This window comes from Apium graveolens, chromosome 7 (genome assembly GCF_009905375.1).
Source record: "Apium graveolens cultivar Ventura chromosome 7, ASM990537v1, whole genome shotgun sequence".
In the NCBI taxonomy this organism is placed as follows: domain Eukaryota; kingdom Viridiplantae; phylum Streptophyta; class Magnoliopsida; order Apiales; family Apiaceae; genus Apium; species Apium graveolens.
In genome coordinates, this window is record NC_133653.1 from 142,322,013 (window position 1) to 142,346,839 (window position 24,827).

The following is a 24,827-nucleotide window of genomic DNA, read 5'->3' on the forward strand; positions in this document are numbered from 1 at the left end:
GAAATAATCAGAAAGTAGAAGACCCAAGGGTTCAAGAGTTACAAGATTTGGTCTTCTGTTACACACGATATAAGGGTTAGTATGTTGAGCAATCTTGTATCAAGAATCAGTATGTGGTAGATATGTATTTGTGGAGTAGAATCGTATAGGTGTGGTTTGTATTTGAGAATTCAACAATCAATGGTTTTATGAAGAATCAGGCTTATGGCTCAAGATCAATAAGAATCAGGGTTTGGGTTAAGTACGTCAAAGTACTTGAAATATATAATAAGAACTATTTGAAATAGTTGTAACATAATGAAGAGAGTTCAAAATACTTATAATATCATCAAGAAGAATAGGAACACTTGCCTTATCCATCCGCTTTTACTTTACTAACACTTATCAGTTGGTTCCCACTCGTCAATTACTTGCTTTCCCTTTCTACGCCTCGCTTCCTCTGTTAAACATCACATTTAGTTATCAATACTCATTCTATTCGTTACAAGCTTCTAACTACCCTTCGTTTCACCCAAATCCGGCGAACGTATTAAAAGTTATGAATAAAATAGCCAAACAATGCACGTACAATCATGTTACGCATTAATCAGGTTACATATAACATGTAGCACGTAAAATATTCAATTAAAATAGTTATTCAAAGAAGATTCAGGGTTAAAATGATTTTCCAGGTATTTAATACGAATTTTTGAACATTTTTCGGAAATAAAACGGGACTCCGAATCATTTTATAATTAAATAACAGGGTTCGAATACCCAAATCGGACTTTAAAATAACTTTATAATAATTATCGAGCCTTGAAAATAATTTAAAATAATATTTAATGCTCGAAACTATTTTTTGGAATTTTTTAAAGTAAAATAAATAATTAAATCTAATTATTAAATCAATTAAAATTAATTAATTAATAATTAAATTAATTAATCAATTAATAATTAATTAATCGATTAATTAAAATAATTAAAAACTAATTAAAATTAATTAATAAAATAAATTAAATTTATTTTAAGTAAATAAATAATTAAAAAAAAATTGATTTTTAAAAATAATTAAATAAATATTTTCTGAATATAAAATAAATAAATATATATTTTCTGATTTTTAAAATTAACAGAATATTGTTTTTGAAAATAATTAAAACAAAATCTGGTTTTTAAAAGATTTTAAAATCGAGATACTAAATTTGAGATTTTGCAAAAGTTTGGGGGGTCAATCTGCACTTCGTTGTCTTTTCCAACGACCTAGCGGCGCCGGTGGCGGCGACACCGCCGGCCGTCATCCCCCTTGCCCAGAAAACTCTGAGAAACTGCAGATTAACAATACTACCTTCCAGGAATATGTTGCTGCGAACAAAATGTACAAACAACCCGTGGTTTTCCCGGAAACTTCGTCGAAGTTTTCCGACGCCGCCACGAGCGTTTTTCCGGTGAGTTCGATACAGACAGCTAACACAGAAACCAAATACATTAATCGACTTAAAACTTCACGATCTACACATCTGTAACCTTCAAATTCACCCAAAATTAACAGAATAGAAACCCCCAATTCAAATTAAACATATTCAAGAACATAAACCATAATTTCAGTTTTACAAAATCAAACATCATTTTCTCTATGTTATTGAACTCGGTTTTTAAAATATAATATACGAAAATGACCAGAAAAAGATTATCTACACGATGGAATCATCAAATCATATTAACAACATCAAGAACAAATTTTCATAATTTAATCCATAAATAATTTGAAATAAATTAATTAAATAGGAAAAATACCGTGATTTCTGCACATAAATAAATGGTTGATTCAAAAAGAGTTTTTCGAGAGGTTCATTTTGATATGTTGCACGCCCGAATCGGAGTTCGATAACGCCTTCGTTTGTACGATTGATTCTCAAGAACATAATGTTTTTAGGGTTTTTCTCTGTATTTCTTATATGTTTATTGATTGATTATTGTTACATATATTTGTGATGTCATGTCTAATCTGTTGTGTTTAGTTTCAGAACTTAATATCAGGACTTACTGGAAATCAGAACTTACTGAAGTCAGAACTTATATCAGAACTTAAGGCCATCAGGATTTATATCAGGACTTAAGTGTGGGTACTTCAGATAAGGAATGCAACTGATTTACAGGAGAGGATCTGGACTAAAATAAAAGAAGATATGCATGAAGAGTTAGAAGACTAGAAGACTTGTAGAAGATAATATCTGATTGATATATTTTAGGAGACATAATTATATTCAATATCAATTAGAAGATATCTTGTAACTGTGTACTATATAAACACAGCTTAGGGTTTACAGTATAAGTGTTATCATTCACGAGAACATTATTGATAGTAACCTAGAAGCTCTTAGTGATATTGTTCATCACTGAGAGAGTAGTTTAACCTACTTTGTAACAGAGCTTATTATATTGAATAAACTTGATTACTATTACATACTTGTGTTCTAAATTGATTTGATTGTGTAATCACTATATTCAACCCCCTTCTATAGTGTTGTGTGACTTATCAAGTGGTATCAGAGCCACTCTGTTGATATACAAATAGTGAGATCCAGTTTACAATCATGTCCGAAGAAACACAAACTCCAACTAAGCCCACCAAAACTCAAGATACTCAAAATAATCAAACCCACAGTCGATATGAGAGTATTAGGGTTCCCATACTGAGAGCATCTGAGTATCCTATATGAAAGGTAAAGATGGCTATGTTTTTGGAAGCCATATATCCAGAATACCTTGATAGAATTAATGATGGACCATATAAGCCTACCAAGCTTTCTGTTGCAGTTGCTGATCAACCAGCAAAGATGATACCAAAGGAGAAAGGTGATTACATAACTGAAGACATATCATCTATTGCCAAGGATGCAAGGGTAAGGCATCTGCTGTATAGTGCAATTGACAATGTCATATCAAACAGGGTAATTGGATGCAAGACTGAAAATGAGATATGGAATGCTTTGGAGACAAGATGCCAGGGAACTGAAGCCATAAAAAAGAACAGGAAGACTATACTCACTCAAGAGTATGAGCACTTTGATTCAAAAGCTGATGAATCATTAACTGATTTATATTATAAGTTTTCCAAACTCTTGAATGATTTGTCACTGGTGGAAAAGGAATATGATCTTGAAGATTCAAATCTAAAATTCCTTTTAGCTCTTCCTGAAAATTGGGATTTGAAGTCTACTACCATAAGAGACAACTATGACCTTGCTGAAACCACTCTTGATGAAATTTATGGTATGCTCAAGACTCATGAACTTGAGATGGATCAAAGGAGCAAAAGGCATGGAAGAAAGTTAAAGACAGTTGCACTTAAAGTGGTTGTCTCAAAGAGGGGCAAAGGAAAGGCTCTCATTATACAGTCTGATTTAGAGTCATCATATTCTGATGATGATGATTCAGAATCTGAAAATTTATCTGAAGTGGATGTTGATGCAGAGATGATGCAACTGTGTGCTCTTATGGTGAAGGGTATCACAAAGATAGCCTACAAGAAATTCAGAAAGGGCAAGAAGTTTTCTAGGAAAGGTGGAAGTTCTGAAAAGAAAGGGTTCAAAAAGTCTGAAGGCAAAGGAGGAAAGTCTGACAGAGGAGACAACTCAAATATCAAATGCTACAATTGTGGTGAAAGAGGCCACATCTCTCCTGACTGCAAGAAAGGAAAAAGTGATAAAGGCCAGGCACTTATTACAAAGAAGAAAAACTGGGCAGACACTTCAGATTCTGAAGATGAGGTGAACTATGCCTTGATGGAAAATGCTGATAGCAGTATTGATGCTGCTGAATTGAAGGTACCTGAATTAACTTTTGCTTTTCATATTGATGATATTTTTGAGCTAAGATTATATCTTAAAACCATGTTCATTAGTTTTGGAGATCAGACTTTAACAAATGAAAGATTAACATCTGAAAGTCTTGCTCTTAGAAACAGAAATGACTATTTAGAAAAAAGAGTTAGTTATGTTCCATCAAACTCAGAAAGAAAGAGATGAGGCTTTGTATGTTAGAGATGAAGTGCTAAAATTGAATAAATCTCTTAAATCAATTGGAAAGAAGGACTAGGTTATCTAGATGATAAAGAAGAAAATGAAACTGTGTCATCTAAACGAAACTTTACCAAGAAAGCTGAAAAGCCTAAAGGTAATCCTGTCAAGTTTGTGTCAAATTCTGATAAGTCAAAATCTGAAAAGATGATAGACTCTAAAACATAAGTCAAAGAAAAGTCAACTTCTGATAAATTAAAACAGGATAAACCAGCTGAAGTAAACATAGGTTTAATGATAAAGAAGCAGCTTAAGCATAATCTGAAAGAGATTAGAAATGTGAATAAGGTAAAGGAAGCTAGGAAAAATAGGAATGGAAAGGAAGGTGTGAATAAAAGCAATATTTATATGCCTGTTCCTAATGCTCCTAGAAAGAAATGCTATAATTGTGGAAACTCTAACCATCTTGCTTTTTTTTACAGGAAAAATAAAGATATAAACTCTTTACCTCCTAGATCAGGAGTTAAGAGTCAGTCTGTTAGGTTTAAACCACAAAATCCTTGTTTTTATTGTGGTAGTTTATGGTATTCTATTTATACTTGTAAGGAATATCGTAGTTTGTACTATGATTATTATCAAATAAAACCTTCTTTAAAGAAAGTTAGTGTAATTCCTTCTAGTGTAAATTCTTATGCAAAGTATGATATAAAGTCTGATAGAAAGCATGTTATGTAACGCCCCCAAATCCGGGGTCAAGGGATTTGGTCGTCACGATGAAACCTCAATCCAAAATAACCTGTTAAATCAATAAATAAATGCCAGCGGAAGATATTTATCATTTATGAACCCAGACTGTTATGGATAAAAAACTAAGGTTATTATTTGCTGTACTTATTACTAAGATTCGGGAGCTCAAGGCCTTTAATGGCTGCTCTCGTGTTTCGTGGCTCGATCTGCCTTTACGAGATGCCTACGTATCTCTGTGAATTAGAGAATCAAGCCAAAAAACATAGTTCTGATTTTTGGGGTGAGGCCCCTTATATAGATGTTGGGAGTCCTTGAATTGGACTTGGTATAGGAGACTTGGTGGGCAAGTCTCATAATTAGAATGGACTTAGGAGTCCTAAATAGTAGGAAACTGATTCCTTATCCTTTTAGGTCCCCTTGAGGATAATCTAAAAGGATTTATATCCTTATCGGGACTCTTCTCAATAGCTGATTTTTACCTTATTAATTAATTACGAAATTAATTAATAATCAGGGCTTTTGGGCCTTCTTTATTCCATCAGGCCTGATCTGGTCCATCAGGCTTAACCTTTCCGGTCTGAGTATCATATATCTTTTTATTGGGCCTAGCAGCCCACATCTTGTAGTATTTAATCATAATTTATTTATTCCTATCATTTGCCCCCCAACTTTTGGGAAACATTGATTAGGTTTCGCAGAAGTTAAGTCTGTTTATTCCCTTACAGGGTTTCGTTTTTGCGCAAAGTGTGGAGCGACCTACACATTTACAATGAATTTTCCTTTTATTCAGGAATTATCTTAATTCCAGGAATTTTTCCCTTATTTCCGGGATTTTCCCTAATTTTCTGGGATTTTTCCTTTATTTTCTGGATTTTTTCCTAATTTTCTGGGATTTTTCCTTTAATTTCTGGATTTTTCCCTAATTTTCTGGGATTTTTCCTTTAATTTCTGGATTTTCCCTAATTTTCTGGGATTTTTCCTTTAATTTCTGGATTTTCCCTAATTTTCTGATTAAATAATAGAACTTTTGCTGCTCAATACATCCTAGGCATTGTTGATCCACGCCTAGGAGACAGTTTCCTAACAACGTCTAGGAAACTTGCGTCCTGGGCATTGTTGGAGGCTGATGCTTCCTGGGCGTTGTTGATCCACGCCTAGGAGACAGTTTCCTAACAACGTCTAGGAAACTTGCGTCCTGGGCGTTGTTGGAGACTGATGCTTCCTGGGCGTTGTTGATCCACGCCTAGGAGACAGTTTCCTAACAACGTCTAGGAAACTTGCGTCCTGGGCGTTGTTGGAGGATGATGCTTTCATAGATCCTAGACGTTGTGCACCCACGCCTAGGAGATAGGTTTAGTACCACGCCTAGGAGACATACATTCTGACAACGGCTAGGGATAATGCACCCTGGGCGTTGTTGAAGACTGATGCTTCCTGGGCGTTGTTGGACCAAACCTAGGAGCCATACTTCTAACAACGGCTAGGGATAATGCACCCTGGGCGTTGTTGAAGACAGATGCTTCTTGGGCGTTGTTGGACCACGCCTAGGAGCCTTACTTCTAACAACGGCTAGGGACAATGCACCCTGGGCGTTGTTGAAGACTGAAGCTTCCTGGGCGTTGTTGGACCACGCCTAGGAGCCACACTTCTAACAACGGCTAGGGACAATGTACCCGGGGCGTTGTTGAGACTTTTCGAGCCTTGATTCATTCAATGAACTTTGATTTTTGATTGCAAATCTTTTCAAAATTCAAATTTTATGGGCTTCCCGCCTTTGATTTTTGATTGCAAATCTTTTCAAAATTCAAATTTTATGGGCTTCTGATAAGTGGCATTTTATACCACTTAGAACGTCTTAAAATGGCTTAAATTGGTGTCTTGAAATCAAGTATTTTGTGTATTTGATGCGTTTTTCTAGTGTTTATGCATTTCAGGGTATTAGTTGCATTTTGGAGGAGGAATCATCAAGAATAAGCCTTGGCATGTGTTCACCATTGCGAGAGGAAAAGAACGGGCAGATTACGGTGAAGAAACGGAGCAAACCTGGATTTTTTCCAGTAGGGTCCTGCGCGCCCGCGCAGCAATGCTGAGCGGCCGCGCAGCAGCCTTGCGCGCCCGCGCAGAAATGCTGAGCGGCCGCGCAGGGTCGGGGAAAAAGATGAATTATTTTAGACTTCTACTTCTGTTTGGCTTCCAACTTCTATGTAATCTGAGTTTTATGGGACTATTATATAAGTAGATTTGAGACGTTTTCACAGAGAATAAGAAGGAGATTATGTTTTAGATTGTGTTTTGCGCAAGAAGCGAAGGAGATAAGGAAGAAGACCGATTTAGCACACCGCAACGAAGAGGAAGCATATATTCTTGTGATTCTTGTTTCGTTGTAACGTTGGGTGCTAGTTTTCTTGCTTTGACTTATTTACTCTTGTGACGTACTCTGTTTTAATATAATTAGTTTAGTTATTATTTTCTTGTGTTGTTTATCATGATTTCATATGAACCCATGATGGCGATAAGTTCTATTATGGGCTAATCGTGATCATGGGGTTGCAACGGATTTATTATGGAATTCTTTAGTTAATTGTTTAATACTTTAGTGTGTGATGATTGTATGATATCTAGTATTGGTTGTGCGTATTCGTCTTATGTGCGTCGCGAACATATAAGATAGGGTGTTAATCTCTTGTGAAGCGACGGTGGATCTTGAGATTTAGAACTTGCCATGCTAGCATAGGTTCATGTACGTTGAGCATGATTAGTGGGTAATTCTAACAGTTTTATTTGCCCTATGTAATCAAAAGGAATAACTTATGCTTAAATCGTTGTGTTGTCAATTTCTGTAGATATATAGGAACTCAGCATGATTGATGACTATTCAACTTCTATCTTAATTGTGGATGTTTGGTAGAATGGTATTAGTACAATGAAAGTTGGCTTTTATCAGTTTCGTGTTATTCGATTAATGTCATCACTGTCACATGCTAAAGGTAATAACAATGGCTATAGAAGGAAGTAATAATGAAGTTGTGATCTCATGAGTGTTTTATTATTGATAAATTGAAGTGTTAGTTAAGTGGTTAATTAAGTAGTTAATTATAGTTAATATTTAATCAACAATTTTAAGTGTTATCTTAACATTGAGAAGTAATCATACATTGGTGAGTGAGTTTAATTAGACAATAACTTAGTCTGAGTCTCTGAGGGAACGAACTAGAAAGTATTCTATATTACTTGCGAACGCTTATACTTGCGTGAATATTAGTGCGTGATTACGCCCTAACAGCTTCCCGCCTTTGATTTTTGATTGCAAATCTTTTCAAAATTCAAATTTTATGGGCTTCCCGCCTTTTTTTAGGCCCAGGCACGTTTGTGCATCCTTAAGTTCTTCTATATAAGAGGTGGAGTGTGAGTTCATTTCTCACACTTTACTTTCACAAAAATCTCTTAACTTCTATTCTGCAATTAGTCTCTCAAGAATCGCCACCTCAAAGCGATTTCCGGCTTTCTACTCCGCCGCTTTCTGGGCTTATTTTGAAGATTCCGTTTGAATCTTCATCTTCTTCACTTACCTTCAAGAGCTTCCTGGGTTTTTGTCTTCATCCATGGCGGATTCTGATTCATCTCACTCCCATGTCCCCCAAGCTGTTGCCCGTCCCTCTAGGGCCAGCCGAGGTAAAAAATCTCTTGTACATTCCTCAGTTATTTCTCTTAGGGATCTTTTAACCGAATTCGGGCTAGCCTTTCCTAACATGTTACACTTAGATGCATATAATTATCCTTCTAGATTTGGTCCAGATCAAGTAGGTACCATAGCCCGCCTTTTTGGCATTTCTCACCCTTATAGGGCCGAGGCTCCAGGCCCAAATGATAGGGCCTGCTACCCAAAGCCTGGGGCCATTCGGGTCTATAAGGAAACCTTCTATGCTGGTTTTCGCCTACCTCCTCATCCCTTTATTTTTCGCCTTTTGGCTGAGGCCCGAGTCTGTCCGACCCAACTCACACCCAACTCTTGGCGTTTTATTCACTGTTATATGGCCCAATCTCGTAAACACGGTTTTGAGCCAAATGTTTGTGTCTTTCGTTATTTATTTAAATTTGTAAATGCTTCTGAAGACCAAGGATGGGTCAAAATAGTTCATAGATCCTTGGCCCGTTCCTGCTTTATTTCTGGCACCAACCCCGACTCGTATCCAACATGGAAGAGTGAGTGGTTTTATGTATTTCTGGATTCCGAGGAGGGTTGGGACCATTTTTTCAGGCCCGACTTCTCAAAAAGTATAGACGGGTCTTTAAGAGACCTAAAATTGGGGATAGATGAGGATGCGGCCATCAAGGCCATTACTGCTGATAACTTGCACCATTGCGCTCTCATCCTTTCAGAGGGTAATTTGCAAGGTTTAGGTCTAAGTGACCTTGGTCCCGAGGGTATTTCTTTCCCCTTTTTGTTCCATTTTCTCCATTCTCTATTTGTCCTTCTTCTTACGTGCCTGTATTTGCCTGCAGCTAGGGCAGCTTTGGACACGATCTTCAAGAAGCGGGAGACCCGTGCTGCCAAGGGCTCTGCTGTTGAGACCCACCGTGACAAGCGGGTTAGGATTGGTGACGGCCCTTCAATCACAGTTCAGGAGGCCATCCCTACCTTTTTATCCCAGAGGCCTCTTAGCCTTGATGAAGATACCTCTCCTTTCACCGTCACTTGGGGCCTTCAGAGGAGGGACACGGTGGTAGGGAGTTCCGAGGCTGCCGCCGTTTGGCCTGAGAGTGTGATCACGCCTCGTGACAGGGCTGAGATTGTAGAGTCTTCTGATGACCTACAAATTGAGCGTCTGGGTGCTCAGGCCGTGGCTTCTGTAAGCCTCTTCCTTTTTTAACTGTTTTTTTTACTTACTGTACTTTGATATGTTTGTGTAGATGAATACCTATCTCCAGGCTGCCCTTCACAATTTGAAGGAGTTGAAGACCAGCCTAACTATTGCTGAGAGAGACAGGGATAGGTACCTCAAGGCTTCCGAGGCCAACTTCACTCGTTTTCGTGAGGTAGAGAAGGAGCTGGCGGATGAAAAGGAGAAAGTTCGTAAGCTGGAGCTGGATGCTCAAAGGGCCCGAGCTGAGGTGATAGCTGAGTATAAGGCATCTCAGGACTTTCAGGATGTCCTAAATGCTGAGTACGATGCTAACTTCCCGGAGACCTTTTCTAGCTGTTGGGAGCAGATAGTAGAGGAGATTAGGAAGAAGATTCCGGAGGTGACTCTCACTGCCTATCCAGTCCCTGATATTCCTGGGAAAGAGCCTCTTCTTGATGATATCCCTCTTTCTCCTACTCTTACTACTTCTGCTGAGGCCGCAGCTGTTTCTCCTCGAGGTGCTGATCCTGTGCCAGTTCCTTCTTCTGCTGCCGATGAAGGAAACATCGATGATGACTTCTTCAAGGATCTTTGAGTATTTTGTTTTTCTTGTTTGGCCCATTGTGGCTTTCTATGTATTGACTTAATCGTATTCAGAACTTATTACCCTTCGGGGCTTTTTATGCTATTTTAAGTTATTTGTTTGCTTTTCTACTATCCTTTTCAAGTACTTGTACTGTTAGCTTGCTAGCTTTAAAAACTATCTCCTATTTTACCCGTACTTGTACTAAAATAGATAAGCAAACTTGATCATATAATAATAATAATATGAATCAAATAGTTCTATAATAAGATGAACTAAACAATTGTAAAACAGGTTTATGGCAACTCTTGAGGTTCATCCCTTACACCACTCCTAAAAATAAAGCTAAAACATGTAAATCCTAAGCAATCAAAGCTTCAAGGTGCTTTTCAACCTACTTGTCAAGTGAGAATCATGTTTAATGGCTTTACACATAGTAAACCTTCAGGTTTTGCGCATGCCAAGTTCTCGGGACTTCAAAGCCATCCATAGTCTCCAGCTTGTAGGTTCCTCTACCCTGAACGCTCTTGACTTTGTACGGCCCTTCCCAATTTGGGGCAAGTTTCCCTTTCTGCCCTACACCAGAAGCTTCCACCTTCCTCAAGACTAGGTCACCCTGTTTGAAGAACCTTTCTTTAACCCTTAGGTTGTAGTAGAACGAAGCCTTTTTCTGATACTCTACTATCTTTGCATGTGCCTTATCTCGCACTTCATCAATTAAGTCCAGCGCCAACCTTTGCCCTTCCTCATTTTCCCTAGCATTGAAAGCTTGAATTCTTGGAGAAGAATGTGATATCTCCACGGGAACAACTGCTTCTGCCCCATATGCCAACATGAAGGGAGTTTCTCCAGTCGTGACTCTACAGGTAGTCCTATAGGCCCATAGTATTGGAAGTATCTCATCCACCCAATTATTTCTTGACTTCTCGATCCTCTTCCGTAGTCCATCCAGGATTATCCGATTTGCTACCTCTGCTTGCCCATTGGCTTGCGGGTGAGCCACAGAAGTGAACCGTAACTCAATTTCATTTTCTTCACAATACTTCTTGAATTCCTCATTGTTGAATTGTGTTCCATTGTCAGTGACGAGGATACGGGGAATTCCATATCGGCACATAATGTTTTCCCACAGGAATTGTGCAACCTGCTTAGTTGTGATTTTGGCCAAGGGCTTGGCTTCAATCCACTTAGTGAAATAATCAATGGCTACAATCAGAAACTTCCTTTGTGCTGTGGCCATAGGGAAAGGCCCTAGAATATCCATCCCCCACATAGCAAAGGGAATTGGGGAGTTGATAGAGGTCAGCATCTCGGGGGGTTGTCTAACAACTGGTGCATGCTTCTGACAGCGATCACACTTCTTCACATATTCTTTGGCATCAGCCATCATTTCTGGCCAATAGAAGCCTAAACGGGCTATCTTATGAGCCAAGGCCCTGCCCCCCAGGTGTTGCCCACAAATACCTTCATGCACTTCCTCAAGAGCCAAGCGTGCTTCATCGGGCCTGAGACACCTCAAGTAAGGAACCACGAAAGATCTTTTATACAGAATCCCATCTATCAAAGAGTACCTTAGTGCTCGAACAGTTAACTTTCGTGCTTCAGTTGCATCGCTTGGCAACCAACCGGTTTGAATGTGAGCCTTAATGGGATCGATCCATGACGTCCTCAGACCTATGGGAGCCACAAGCTTAACATCTATGCTTCGTGTCTTCAAAACACGAAAGTATACACTTCCTGAACTTTCTTCTATCTCAGATGAAGCAAACTTTGATAGCGCATCTGCCTTTACATTTTCTTCCCTTGGAATGTGTTCAACATGGCATTCATTAAATTGGGTCATCACAGCCCTTACTAGGCGGACATACTTAGCCATTATATCATCCCTTGCCTCAAATTCTCCCTTTACCTGGGATATGATCAGCTTCGAGTCTCCACGGACCTTTAAGTTTTTGACTCTAAGTGTCCCAGCTAGACCAAGGCCAGCTATCAGGGCTTCATATTCTGCCTCGTTATTTGTGGTTGGGAAGTCTAGCTTCATAGCATACTCAATTAAGAACCCATCAGGTCTTTGCAAAACCAATCCTGCTCCACTGGAGTTTGTTTTTGATGCTCCATCAAAATAGAGAACCCAAAACTCTTTATCATCCTTCTCCTTGCTTTCATTATCGTCCTTCTTTTTGCTTTCATTATCAACTCCCTTGTCTTGAGGTATGGCATCTTCTTGCCCCCCGACTTCTTGGTTGGGTATGGTACATTCCACCACGAAGTCAGCTAGTGCCTGGGCTTTTATGGCCGTACGTGGCTTATACTTGAGATCGAACTCTCCCAACTCTATTGCCCACTTAATCAATCTCCCACTTGCCTTGGGACTGTGAATGATATTTCTCAGTGGCAGATTTGTTAGCACCTCAATCCGATGAGCCTGAAAGTAAGGACGCAGTTTTCTTGAAGCCATTACCAAGGCTAGAGCGAATTTCTCAATAGTTGAATAATTCAACTCAGCACCATGCAAAACTTTGCTAACATAGTATACGGGTTTCTGGACTTTCAGTTCCTCCTTAACCAACACCGCGCTCAAGGCGCTCTCTGAAACAGCCAAGTACAAGAATAAAACTTCATTCAGAACTGGCTTGGCTAACAACGGGGCCTGGGCCATATACTTTTTTAACTCTTCAAATGCCTTCTGGTTTTCCTCACTCCATACAAAGTCTTTGATGTTCTTTAGTGACTTGAAAAATGACAAGCACTTGTCTCCTGACTTGGAGATAAATCGTCCTAGCGCAGCAACCCTTCCTGTGAGCTTCTGAACATCCTTGACAGTTTTTGGGGGTTCCATGTCCAGGATTGCCTTTATTTTATCGGGGTTAGCCTCAATTCCCCTCTTTGAGACCATCAATCCCAAGAATTTTCCAGATCCTACTCCAAAAGCACACTTCGTAGGATTCAACATCATCTTGTGGTACCTCAGGACCTCAAAAGCTTCCCTCAAATGGGTTATGTGATCAGTCTTTACTAGACTCTTGACTAACATGTCATCAACATGGACTTCCATAGTCTTACCAATAAGATCCTTAAAAATTTTGTTTACCAACCTTTGATAGGTGGCTCCTGCATTCTTGAGACCAAACGCTATAACAAGATAACAATAAACACCAAAGTCAGTGATAAATGATACCTTTAGAATGTCATCCTTATGCATTTTGATCTGGTTGTATCCGCTAAATCCATCCATGAAACTCAGCATCTCATGTCCAGCAGCGGCATCAATCAAAGTATCAATTCTAGGCAGCGGAAAACAGTCTTTGGGGCATGCATCATTCAGATCAGTGAAGTCTATACACATCCTCCACTTTCCATTAGCCTTCTTCACCATTACAGGGTTTGCTAACCACTCCGGAAATTGAATCTCCTCAATAAAACCGGCCTTTAAGAGCTTTTCTACTTCCTGTTTTATAGCCTCTTGTCTTTCCGAGGCAAAATTTCTTTTCTTTTGTTTCACTGTCTTCCAGCTTGGATCCACGTTTAGCTTGTGAGTAATTAACTCCGGGTCTATGCCTGGCATATCAGCTGCTGACCATGCAAACACATCACTATTTTCTTGTAAAAATTTCACTAACTTCCCTCTAAGGGGCTCCTCTAATGTGGCTCCAATGAAAGTCATCCTCTCAGGATTCTCGGGGTCTAAAGGAACCGAAACCAATTCTTCTGCTGGCCTTCCTCTATTCTCATCATTTTCTCGAACATCCATATCTTCAATAGGAAGAACCTGCCCCCGACTCCATCTGCCATCAAAGAGGCCACATAACAGCTTCTAGCCATTTTTTGATCTCCTCTCTCTTCTCCAATCCCGTTTCGGGTGGGAAACTTCATGACTGAATGGTAGGAAGAGGGGACTGCCTTGAAGGCATGTATCCCTGTTCTCCCCATGATAGCATTATAAGTTGAACTAGCCTTTACCACCACGAAATCCAGCATCTGCGTTGCTTGCCTTGGTTCCGTACCTATGGTGGTCGGCAATTTGATTATCCCTTCCACAGGACATTCTACTCCAGCAAATCCATATATCGGCATGTCGGTTAGTGTCAACTGGGAGTCGTTATACCCCATTCTTAGAAAGGTGTCGTGGAGCAAGATATCCACAGAAGCACCATTATCCACAAGGACCCTCTTAACCGGGCTATTTCCTATTATCGGTGTTATGACCAGCGGGTCGTCATGGGGAAACTTCACGCCCTCTAGGTCAGAATCATCAAAATCCAATGTTACTTCTGTCTTGGCCCTCTTCGGGGCTTCTCCAACAATATGCATAACCTCCCTAGTATATGCCTTTCTGGAATTTTTGGACAATCCAGCAGCAGTTGGACCTCCAAAGATCGTGTTTATCACAGGCCCTCGAGGGCGTCGCGGTCCTCCAAAAATTGCATTTATAACCGGCCCTCTAGGTTGGGGATTCCGCCCCTGATCGTCTTGGTCCCTCTTACGATCTTCAAAGTTCTTCCTTCCATTATTATTTCTGTCCCCTCCATCTCCAGTGTACTTGTTCAATCTTCCTTTTCGAATCAAAAACTCAATTTCATCTTTCAATTGCCTACACTCATCGGTGTCATGGCCAACATCCTTGTGAAACCTGCAATACTTGCTCTTATCTAGCTTGGCGGGATCAGCCTTCAAGGGCTTAGGCTAGCGAATATCTCTATCTTTTTCAATCTCCATCAAAATCTGACTTCTAGGAGCACTCAGCTTAGCGTATTCAGTGAACTTTTGCCCAGGTCCTCCCTTCTTGGGGGTTGAACAAGGGTTTTGTTCGGTTCTAGGATATTTGTCCTTAGCGATATACTCCAGATCAGTTTTTCGCTTCTTGCCTCCAGTGGGCTCATTACTTACTACGGTCTTCCTCATGCTTTCTTTCATTGAATGAATCAAGGCTCGAAAATCCTCAACAACGCCCCGGGTACATTGTCCCTAGCCGTTGTTAGAAGTGTGGCTCCTAGGCGTGGTCCAACAACGCCCAGGAAGCTTCAGTCTTCAACAACGCCCAGGGTGCATTGTCCCTAGCCGTTGTTAGAAGTGTGGCTCCTAGGCGTGGTCCAACAACGCCCAGGAAGCATCTGTCTTCAACAACGCCCAGGGTGCATTATCCCTTGCCGTTGTTAGAAGTATGGCTCCTAGGCTTGGTCCAACAACGCCCAGGAAGCATCAGTCTTCAACAACGCCCAGGGTGCATTATCCCTAGCCGTTGTCAGAATGTATGTCTCCTAGGCGTGGTACTAAACCTGTCTCCTAGGCGTGGGTGCACAACGTCTAGGATCTATGAAAGCATCAGCCTCCAACAACGCCCAGGATGCAAGTTTCCTAGACGTTGTTAGGAAACTGTCTCCTAGGCGTGGATCAACAACGCCCAGGAAGCATCAGCCTCCAACAATGCCCAGGACGCAAGTTTCCTAGACGTTGTTAGGAAACTGTCTCCTAGGCGTGGATCAACAACGCCCAGGAAGCATCAGCCTCCAACAACGCCCAGGACGCAAGTTTCCTAGACGTTGTTAGGAAACTGTCTCCTAGGCGTGGATCAACAACGCCTAGGATGTATTGAGCAGCAAAAGTTCTATTATTTAATCAGAAAATTAGGGAAAATCCAGAAATTAAAGGAAAAATCCCAGAAAATTAAAGGAAAAATCCCAGAAAATTAGGGAAAAATCCAGAAATTAAAGGAAAAATCCCAGAAAATTAGGGAAAAATCCAGAAATTAAAGGAAAAATCCCAGAAAATTAGGGAAAATCCCGGAAATAAGGGAAAAATTCCTGGAATTAAGATAATTCCTGAATAAAAGGAAAATTCATTGTAAATGTGTAGGTCTCTCCACACTTTGCGCAAAAACGAAACCCTGTAAGGGAATAAACAGACTTAACTTCTGCGAAACCTAATCAATGTTTCCCAAAAGTTGGGGGGCAAATGATAGGAATAAATAAATTATGATTAAATACTGCAAGATGTGGGCTGCTAGGCCCAATAAAAAGATATATGATACTCAGACCGGAAAGGTTAAGCCTGATGGACCAGATCAGGCCTGATGGAATAAAGAAGGCCCAAAAGCCCTGATTATTAATTAATTTCGTAATTAATTAATAAGGTAAAAATCAACTATTGAGAAGAGTCCCGATAAGGATATAAATCCTTATAGATTATCCTCAAGGGGACCTAAAAGGATAAGGAATCAGTTTCCTACTATTTAGGACTCCTAAGTCCATTCTAATTATGAGACTTGCCCACCAAGTCTCCTATACCAAATCCAATTCAAGGACTCCCAACATCTATATAAGGGGCCTCACCCCAAAAATCAGAACTACATTTTTTGGCTTGATTCTCTAATTCACAGAGATACGTGGGCATCTCGTAAAGGCAGATCGAGCCACGAAACACGAGAGCAGCCATTAAAGGCCTTGAGCTCCCGAATCTTAGTAATAAGTACAGCAAATAATAACCTTAGGGAAAAATCCAGAAATTAAAGGAAAAATCCCAGAAAATTAGGGAAAAATCCAGAAATTAAAGGAAAAATCTCAGAAAATTAGGGAAAATCCAAAAATAAGGGAAAAATTCCTAGAATTAAGATAATTCCTGAATAAAAGGAAAATTCATTGTAAATGTGTAGGTCGCTCCACACTTTACGCAAAAACGAAACCCTGTAAGGGAATAAACAAACTTAACTTCTGCGAAACCTAATCAATGTTTCCCAAAAGTTGGGGGGCAAATGATAGGAATAAATAAATTATGATTAAATACTGCAAGATGTGGGCTGCTAGGCCCAATAAAAAGATATATGATACTCAGACCGGAAAGGTTAAGCCTGATGGACCAGATCAGGCCTGATGGAATAAAGAAGGCCCAAAAGCCCTGATTATTAATTAATTTCATAATTAATTAATAAGGTAAAAATCAGCTATTGAGAAGAGTCCCGATAAGGATATAAATCCTTATAGATTATCCTCAAGGGGACCTAAAAGGATAAGGAATCAGTTTCCTACTATTTAGGACTCCTAAGTCCATTCTAATTATGAGACTTGCCCACCAAGTCTCCTATACCAAGTCCAATTCAAGGACTCCCAACATCTATATAAGGGGCCTCATCCCAAAAATCAGAACTATGTTTTTTGGCTTGATTCTCTAATTCACAGAGATACGTAGGCATCTCGTAAAGGCAGATCGAGCCACGAAACACGAGAGCAGCCATTAAAGGCCTTGAGCTCCCGAATCTTAGTAATAAGTACAACAAATAATAACCTTAGTTTTTTATCCATATATCGGCATGTCGGTTGGTGTCAACTGGGAGTCGTTATACCCCATTCTTAGAAAGGTGTCGTGGAGCAAGATATCCACAGAAGCACCATTATCCACAAGGACCCTCTTAACCGGGCTATTTCCTATTATCGGTGTTATGACCAGCGGGTCGTCATGGGGAAACTTCACGCCCTCTAGGTCAGAATCATCAAAAGCCAATGTTACTTCTGTCCTGGCCCTCTTCGGGGCTTCTCCAACAATATGCATAACCTCCCTAGTATATGCCTTTCTGGAATTTTTGAACAATCTAGCAGCAGTTGGACCTCCAAAGATCGTGTTTATCACAGGCCCTCGAGGGCGTCGCGGTCCTCCAAAAATTGCATTTATAACCGGCCGTCTAGGTTGGGGATTCCACCCCTGATCGTCTTGGTCCCTCCTACGATCTTCAAAGTTCTTCCTTCCATTATTATTTCTGTCCCCTCCATCTCCAGTGTACTTGTTCAATCTTCCTTTTCAAATCAAAAACTCAATTTCATCTTTCAATTGCCTACACTCATCGGTGTCATGGCCAACATCCTTGTGAAACCTGCAATACTTGCTCTTATCTAGCTTGGCGGGATCAGCCTTCAAGGGCTTAGGCCAGCGAATATCTCTATCTTTTTCAATCTCCATCAAAATCTGACTTCTAGGAGCACTCAGCTTAGCGTATTCAGTGAACTTTTGCCCAGGTCCTCCCTTCTTGGGGGTTGAATCAGGGTTTTGTTCGGTTCTAGGATATTTGTCCTTAGCGATATACTCCAGATCAGTTTTTCGCTTCTTGCCTCCAGTGGGCTCATTACTTACTACGGTCTTCCTCATGCTTTCTTCAACCTTGATATACTTCCCTGCCCTCTCTTGGAGTTGCAACATGTTTTCAGGGGGACGTTTGGCCAATGACATCTTGAAAAACTCATCCCTGGTCCCTTGTTGCAGTGCTATCATGGCTACTTTATCATCAAGGTCTGGGACTTTTAAAGCCTCCTTTGTAAAACGATTCAGGTAATCTCTCAAGGATTCCTTAGCTCCCTGCACAAGACTCATAAGAGATGCTGAACTTTTCTCATGGACTCTTCCACTGATGAATTGCTTAATAAAAGCCTGACTTAATTCTCTAAACTATCCAATAGAATTTGGGGGCAGGCGACTGTACCATCTTTGAGCCATACCCGACAGGGTTTGAGGGAAGGCCTGACACTTTATAGCATCATTCACGGGTTGCAGCAGCAGTGCATTAGAGAATGTCCTAACATGATTAGTGTTAGGGCAAAAACACGCGCTAATATTCACGCAAGTATACGCATTCACAAGTAGTATAAGATATAAATCAGATTCGTTCCCACAGAGACTGGTTTAGGTTAAGTTCAATTTATGCACCTATGCAACAATGTAAGGTTATCGCTCAATGCTAAGACAAATAACAAATTGGGTTTTTATTAAACTAAGAGATTATACTAAATAACATTAAATAAGAGAATTGAAGTTGAATTAATATATATGATAAACATGGGATTCTATCTTCATTAAATACTTCATTCAATAGCCTTATTGTTCTTAACCTTAGCATGTGATGGTGATGACACTAATCAGATAACACGAAACTGATAAACGCCAACTTTCGTTGCACGAATACCATTCTACCAGACATCCATAAAAGAGATAGAAGCTGAATAGGCACCAATTATATTGAGACCCTATATGTCTATAGAATTTGACAACATATCGGTTTAAGAACAAGTATCTATCTTGATTACATAGGGCAAGTAAAACGGTTAGAGTTACCTACGAATCATGCATACACGTACATGAACCTATGCTAGCATGGCAAGTTCTAAACCTCTATATTCACTGTCGCTTCAATAGAGATTAACACGCTATCTTATATGTTAGCTACGCACATAAGATGAATAAGCACAACCAATACTAGGATATCAATCAATCACCACACACCAAGATATCGAAACAATTAATTATTGAAATCCATAAGTAATTCCGCTAGAATCCCATAACAACGATTAGCCCATAATCGAACTCATCGTCACCATGGGTTCCAATGAAAGCATGGTATAAACAAGGTCTTAATAAACTAAATAATAATCAAAGTACGAATAAACGAGATCTAGGTTCAACAAGAATGAAAACGAGCATCCAAAGTTATAACTAATTCAAAGAATCACAAGTTGAAAACAAGATCTTTTTTTCCGGAGTTGTTCTGTGCTTCTAGGTCTTCTCCTTGGTATCCCAATCTTCCCTTCTTGCGCAAAACACAATCTTCTTCTTCTTAAAATCCCCCTTTGAAAACGTCTCAAATCTACTTATATAATAGTCCCATAAAACTCAGATTACATAGAAGTTGGAAGCCAAACAGAAGTAGAAGTCTAAAATAATTCAGCAAAATTCCCGACCCTGCACGGCCGCTCAGCATAGCTGCGCGGGCACGCAGGTTGCTGCGCGGCCGCTCAGCATAGCTGTGCGGGCGCGCATGCCTCCACTGGAAAAAATCCAAGTTTGCTCCGTTTCTTTGCCGTAATCTGCCCGTTCCTTTCCTCTCGCAATGGTGAACACATGCCAAGGCTTATTCTTGATGATTCCTCCCCCGAAATGCAACTAATACCCTGAAATACATGAACACTAGAAAAACGCATCAAATACACAAAATACTTGATTTCAAGACACCAATTTAAGCCATTTTAAGACGTTCTAAGTGGTATAAAATGCCACTTATCACACCCCAAACTTAAATCGATGCTTGCCCTCAAGCGTCACAGACTCAAAAACAAATAAAAATATGAATGAATACAATCTATATGAAAATGCAGCGATCCCCCTTACTACAATTAATCAACCAAATTGCCACATCTCAACGAATGCAGTTAGACAACTAAAGATCAATAAACTCATGCAAACGGACATACAGCCAGAAACGTGGTGTGTGCAAATGCTTAACAGATATGCTTCGGAACTAGACCAATTACTATGACTAGACTATCCTCAAGGCAATCCTACGATTATACAAAGAATAAAAATTCCAGGCACAAAGTGATATACAACACTACAAGAACTCTGGAGCATACTACGGAATCGTGCTTTTTATTTACAACTCAAATGCTTATTTGACCGTGCAATGAGTGAGGTCCACAAAAGACTTATACAATGATATCCATATAACGAGCGTTAGGTTAGCGGATCCCAGACTCTAAAAGCCTTAGGTCGCTAGGCACAAAGTCCCCTAAGAACTTAATAACTCGAATACCAAAGAGCCCACTCTTGATCAATTATGCCAATTTTTTTTTTTTTTTTAAACTCTGAGCAAGTGCGTTTCGCTCCATCTTGCTCAACCCTAGACTACTCGCAACATACGCGAGCCAGCTACTAACCATTTGACGCCTAGCCACAACTAGCAACAACTTCCATATTTTTTTTCTCCAAAATTTTTCTTTTTCATGTCTTTATCACTAAGAACCTATAATCGAATTCTAAGCATAATAAATAGATTGACCTTGAAAACAACCAAATCATAACACAATCTAGCCCTTTCGCATTCTCTAAGACTTAGTGGACTTACAATTGTTTCTAGCATGCATATCAACCTACACAACTTAATATCACTTTAATGCTATCACTACACTCACATCAATATCACAATTCAGTCGATAAATCATTGCAAAAGGGATCATGGTAAATGCATGAGCTACATGACATTCATAAAAAAAAACTATATGGCATAAATTATGCAAATATATGAACTAAACTATCATGAATATGCAACTAAATGACATACACACAATATTCCTTAACTACCACCCCCATACTTAAAATTTTCAATGTCCTCATTGAAGGCAATAATAAGGATTTCAGGCATACCTAATTAGCGGGAGATTCACCCTCGTCGGGTGGAGGATCAGGTGGCCAATCAACCTCGCCACCAGTGTCTCGAACAACAGTACCGAAAGCATGTGTCAAATCTGCAGCAAAATGACGGTGAATATCGTGCATGGCCTCCATACGCCTAGTTACTCGCCTATACTGCTCATCACCAACACCAGTCCTATCAATTATCTGCTGCACATGAGAAGAACCCTCTATAGGCACTGGAGGATCCGTTCGGCTACCCTCTACATCATCAAAGATATATCCCAACCCCTTGTCAGGGGGTGCACCTAAGAATGAATAACTCAAGTGATTTGGCAGTGGGTTGAGCTCAAGTGTAGGAGCATCTTCAATAGACGACTCGAGACGATCCTGAGAAATTTTCAGCTTTGCTAACCCAAGAGAATCGAATGGCACATCCAACTTCCTCTTACACAGAGGTGCATTCAAAACCTGAATTTGCTCTACTTTAAAGCACTCCTCTTTAGCTGTGGGTAATTTTATTTCCTTGAACACATTGAAAGTGACCTTCTGATCATGAACCTTCATCGTAAGCTCTCCTTTTTGCACATCGATCATAGTTCGGCCTGTAGCCAATAATGGTCTTCCCAAGATAATGGGAATCTTCTTATCTTCCTCGAAATCAAGAATTACAAAGTCAGCAGGGAAGAAGAGTTTATCCACCTGGACCAAGACATCCTCCACTATACCTCGTGGATAAGCGATGGAACGGTCAGCTAGTTACAATGACATGTATGTTGGTTTCGGCTCAGGCAGACCAAGCTTCTTGAAGATAGATGAGGGCATCAGATTGATGCTAGCTCCTAAATCACATAAACACTTGTCGAACGACAAGTTTCTGATGGTGCAAGGAATAGTGAAGCTTCCAGGATCTTTAAGCTTCGGAGGCAACTTCTTTTACAACACAGCACTGCATTCCTCCATTAGAGCAACGGTCTCTAAGTCATCGAGCTTCACTTTCCGAGAGAGAATACCTTTCATAAACCTCGCATAGCTAGGCATCTGTTCAAGAGCTTTAGCGAAAGGTATGTTGATATGAAGTTTCTTGAACACCTCCAGAAACTTCTCAAACTGCTTATCCAGCTTTTTCTTCTGCAGCCTTTTAGGAAAAGGAGGTGGAGGATAGATCTGCTTCTCCCCTGTATTACCCTCAGGAGGAGTGTGTTCCACAGTAGTCTTCCTTGGTTCCACCTCTACTCCCTTCTGCACATCTTCTTCAGCCACAACTGCATTTTCTAAATCTTGAGATTTTTCAGGCTCTTCGTCTTGCTGAATTTGGGGGCTTGTGACCTTTCCAGACCTTAAGGTGATGGCGTTCACATGTTCTTCAACTTCCCACTTTCCTGGATTGGCTTCTGTATCACTAGGAAGCGTTCCTGGTGGTCGATTCAATAAGGCATTAGCAATTTGCCCTATTTGGTTCTCCAGATTCTGGATAGAAACAACCTGGCTTTGGCATATAAGAGCCTGGTTTTTGCACATAAGCCTCAACTCCTCCAATTCAGATTTTTCATTTGAAGATAGACCTGCATCATTAGTTTGTTGTTGAAGTTGGAGTTGTTGCTGAAAACCAAGAGAGTTGAACAGCTTATTTCCAAACGGCTGGAATGGCTGTTGCATCACATTCTGATTGTTGCTCCCGCTGAAGTTAGGATGATTCCAGTTGTCAGGATGATAAGTGTCTGGAACTGGTTGTTGCGATCTCTGAAAGTTGCTCACAAACTAAGCTGAGTCGCTAGATATAGCGCATTGTTCTGTCGCATGCGGACCTGCACACAGCTCACAAACACTAATTATCTGCTTAACACCATAGTTAGCCAGAGAATCGATCTTCATAGACAATGCCTTTAGTTGAGCAGTGATAGCCGTAGCTGTATCCACTTCAAGAACTCCTGCTACCTTGCCCTGTGGATATCTCTGGGTTGGATACTGATATTCATTAGCAGCCATTAGTTCAATTAGATCATAAGCTTCCTTATAGCTCTTTGCCCATAATGCTCCGCCTGATGCTGCATCGAGCATGGGTCTGGACTGTGCTCCCAACCCATTGTAAAAACAAGTGATGATCATCCAATCAGGAATTCCATGATGAGGACACTTCCTAAGCATCTCCTTGTAGCGCTCCCAAGCTTCACTTAGCGATTCTCCCGTTTGCTGCGCAAATTGAGTAATAGCATTCCTGAGTGCAGCTGTCTTCGCCATAGGGAAGAATTTAGTAAGAAACGTCTGAGCAAGATCTTCCCAAGTAGTAATCGAACCAGCTGGTAGAGAGTGTAACCAGCTCTTAGCCTTGTCCTTCAGAGAGAATGGGAATAGTCTCAGCTTCACAGCATCTTCAGAAACACCGTTGAACTTGAAGGTGTCGCATATTGCAATGAAATCCCTAATGTGTGTATTGGGATCTTCCGTTGGAGAACCCCCAAACTGGACTGAAGTCTGTACCCATTGAATTATGCCAGGCTTGATCTCAAAGGTATTAGCTGTGATAGCTGGCCGGACAATGCTAGATTGAATGTCATTTATCTTGGGTTGAGAAAAATCCATCAAGGCTTTCGTTCGTGCTGCTGGATCTCCCATTGTAATGAGTACCTGAAACACAAACAAATAAACCGTGAAAGTAAAAGAATCCGAGTCAGTGAACTTTAACGACCACTGATGACAAGCACATAAACTAAAAATTAACATCGAGTCCCCGGCAGCGGCGCCAAAAACTTGTTAGGGAGAAAACACGCGCTAATATTCACGCAAGTATACGCGTTCGCAAGTAGTATAAGATATAAATCAGATTCGTTCCCACAGAGACTGGTTTAGGTTGAGTTCAATTTATGCACCTATGCAACAATGTAAGGTTATCGCTCAATGCTAAGACAAATAACAAATTGGGTTTTTATTAAACTAAGAGATTATACTAAATAACATTAACTAAGAGAATTGAAGTTGAATTAATATATATGATAAACATGGGATTCTATCTTCATTAAATACTTCATTCAATAGCCTTATTATTCTTAACCTTAGCATGTGATGGTGATGACACTAATCAGATAACACGAAACTGATAAACGCCAACTTTCGTTGCACGAATACCATTCTACCAGACATCCACAAAAGAGATAGAAGCTGAATATGCACCAATTATATTGAGAACCTATATGTCTATAGAATTTGACAACATATCGGTTTAAGAACAAGTATCTATCTTGATTACATAGGGCAAGTAAAACGGTTAGAGTTACCTACGAATTATGCATACACGTACATGAACCTATGCTAGCATGGCAAGTTCTAAACCTCTATATTCACTGTCGCTTCAATAGAGATTAACACGCTATCTTATATGTTAGCTACGAACATAAGATGAATAAGCACAACCAATACTAGGATATCAATCAATCACCACACACCAAGATATCGAAACAATTAATTATTGAAATCCATAAGTAATTCCGC

General features: G+C 40.0%; 1 non-coding gene across 1 annotated transcript; it reads left to right on the top strand.

The window, feature by feature from the left end:
* The first annotated feature begins 23,457 nt into the window (after positions 1-23,457).
* On the top strand, positions 23,458-23,564 carry LOC141675353 (small nucleolar RNA R71). Its single transcript, XR_012556011.1, has one exon. It is a non-coding gene; the product is annotated as a small nucleolar RNA R71 (small nucleolar RNA).
* Positions 23,565-24,827: the final 1,263 nt, after the last annotated feature.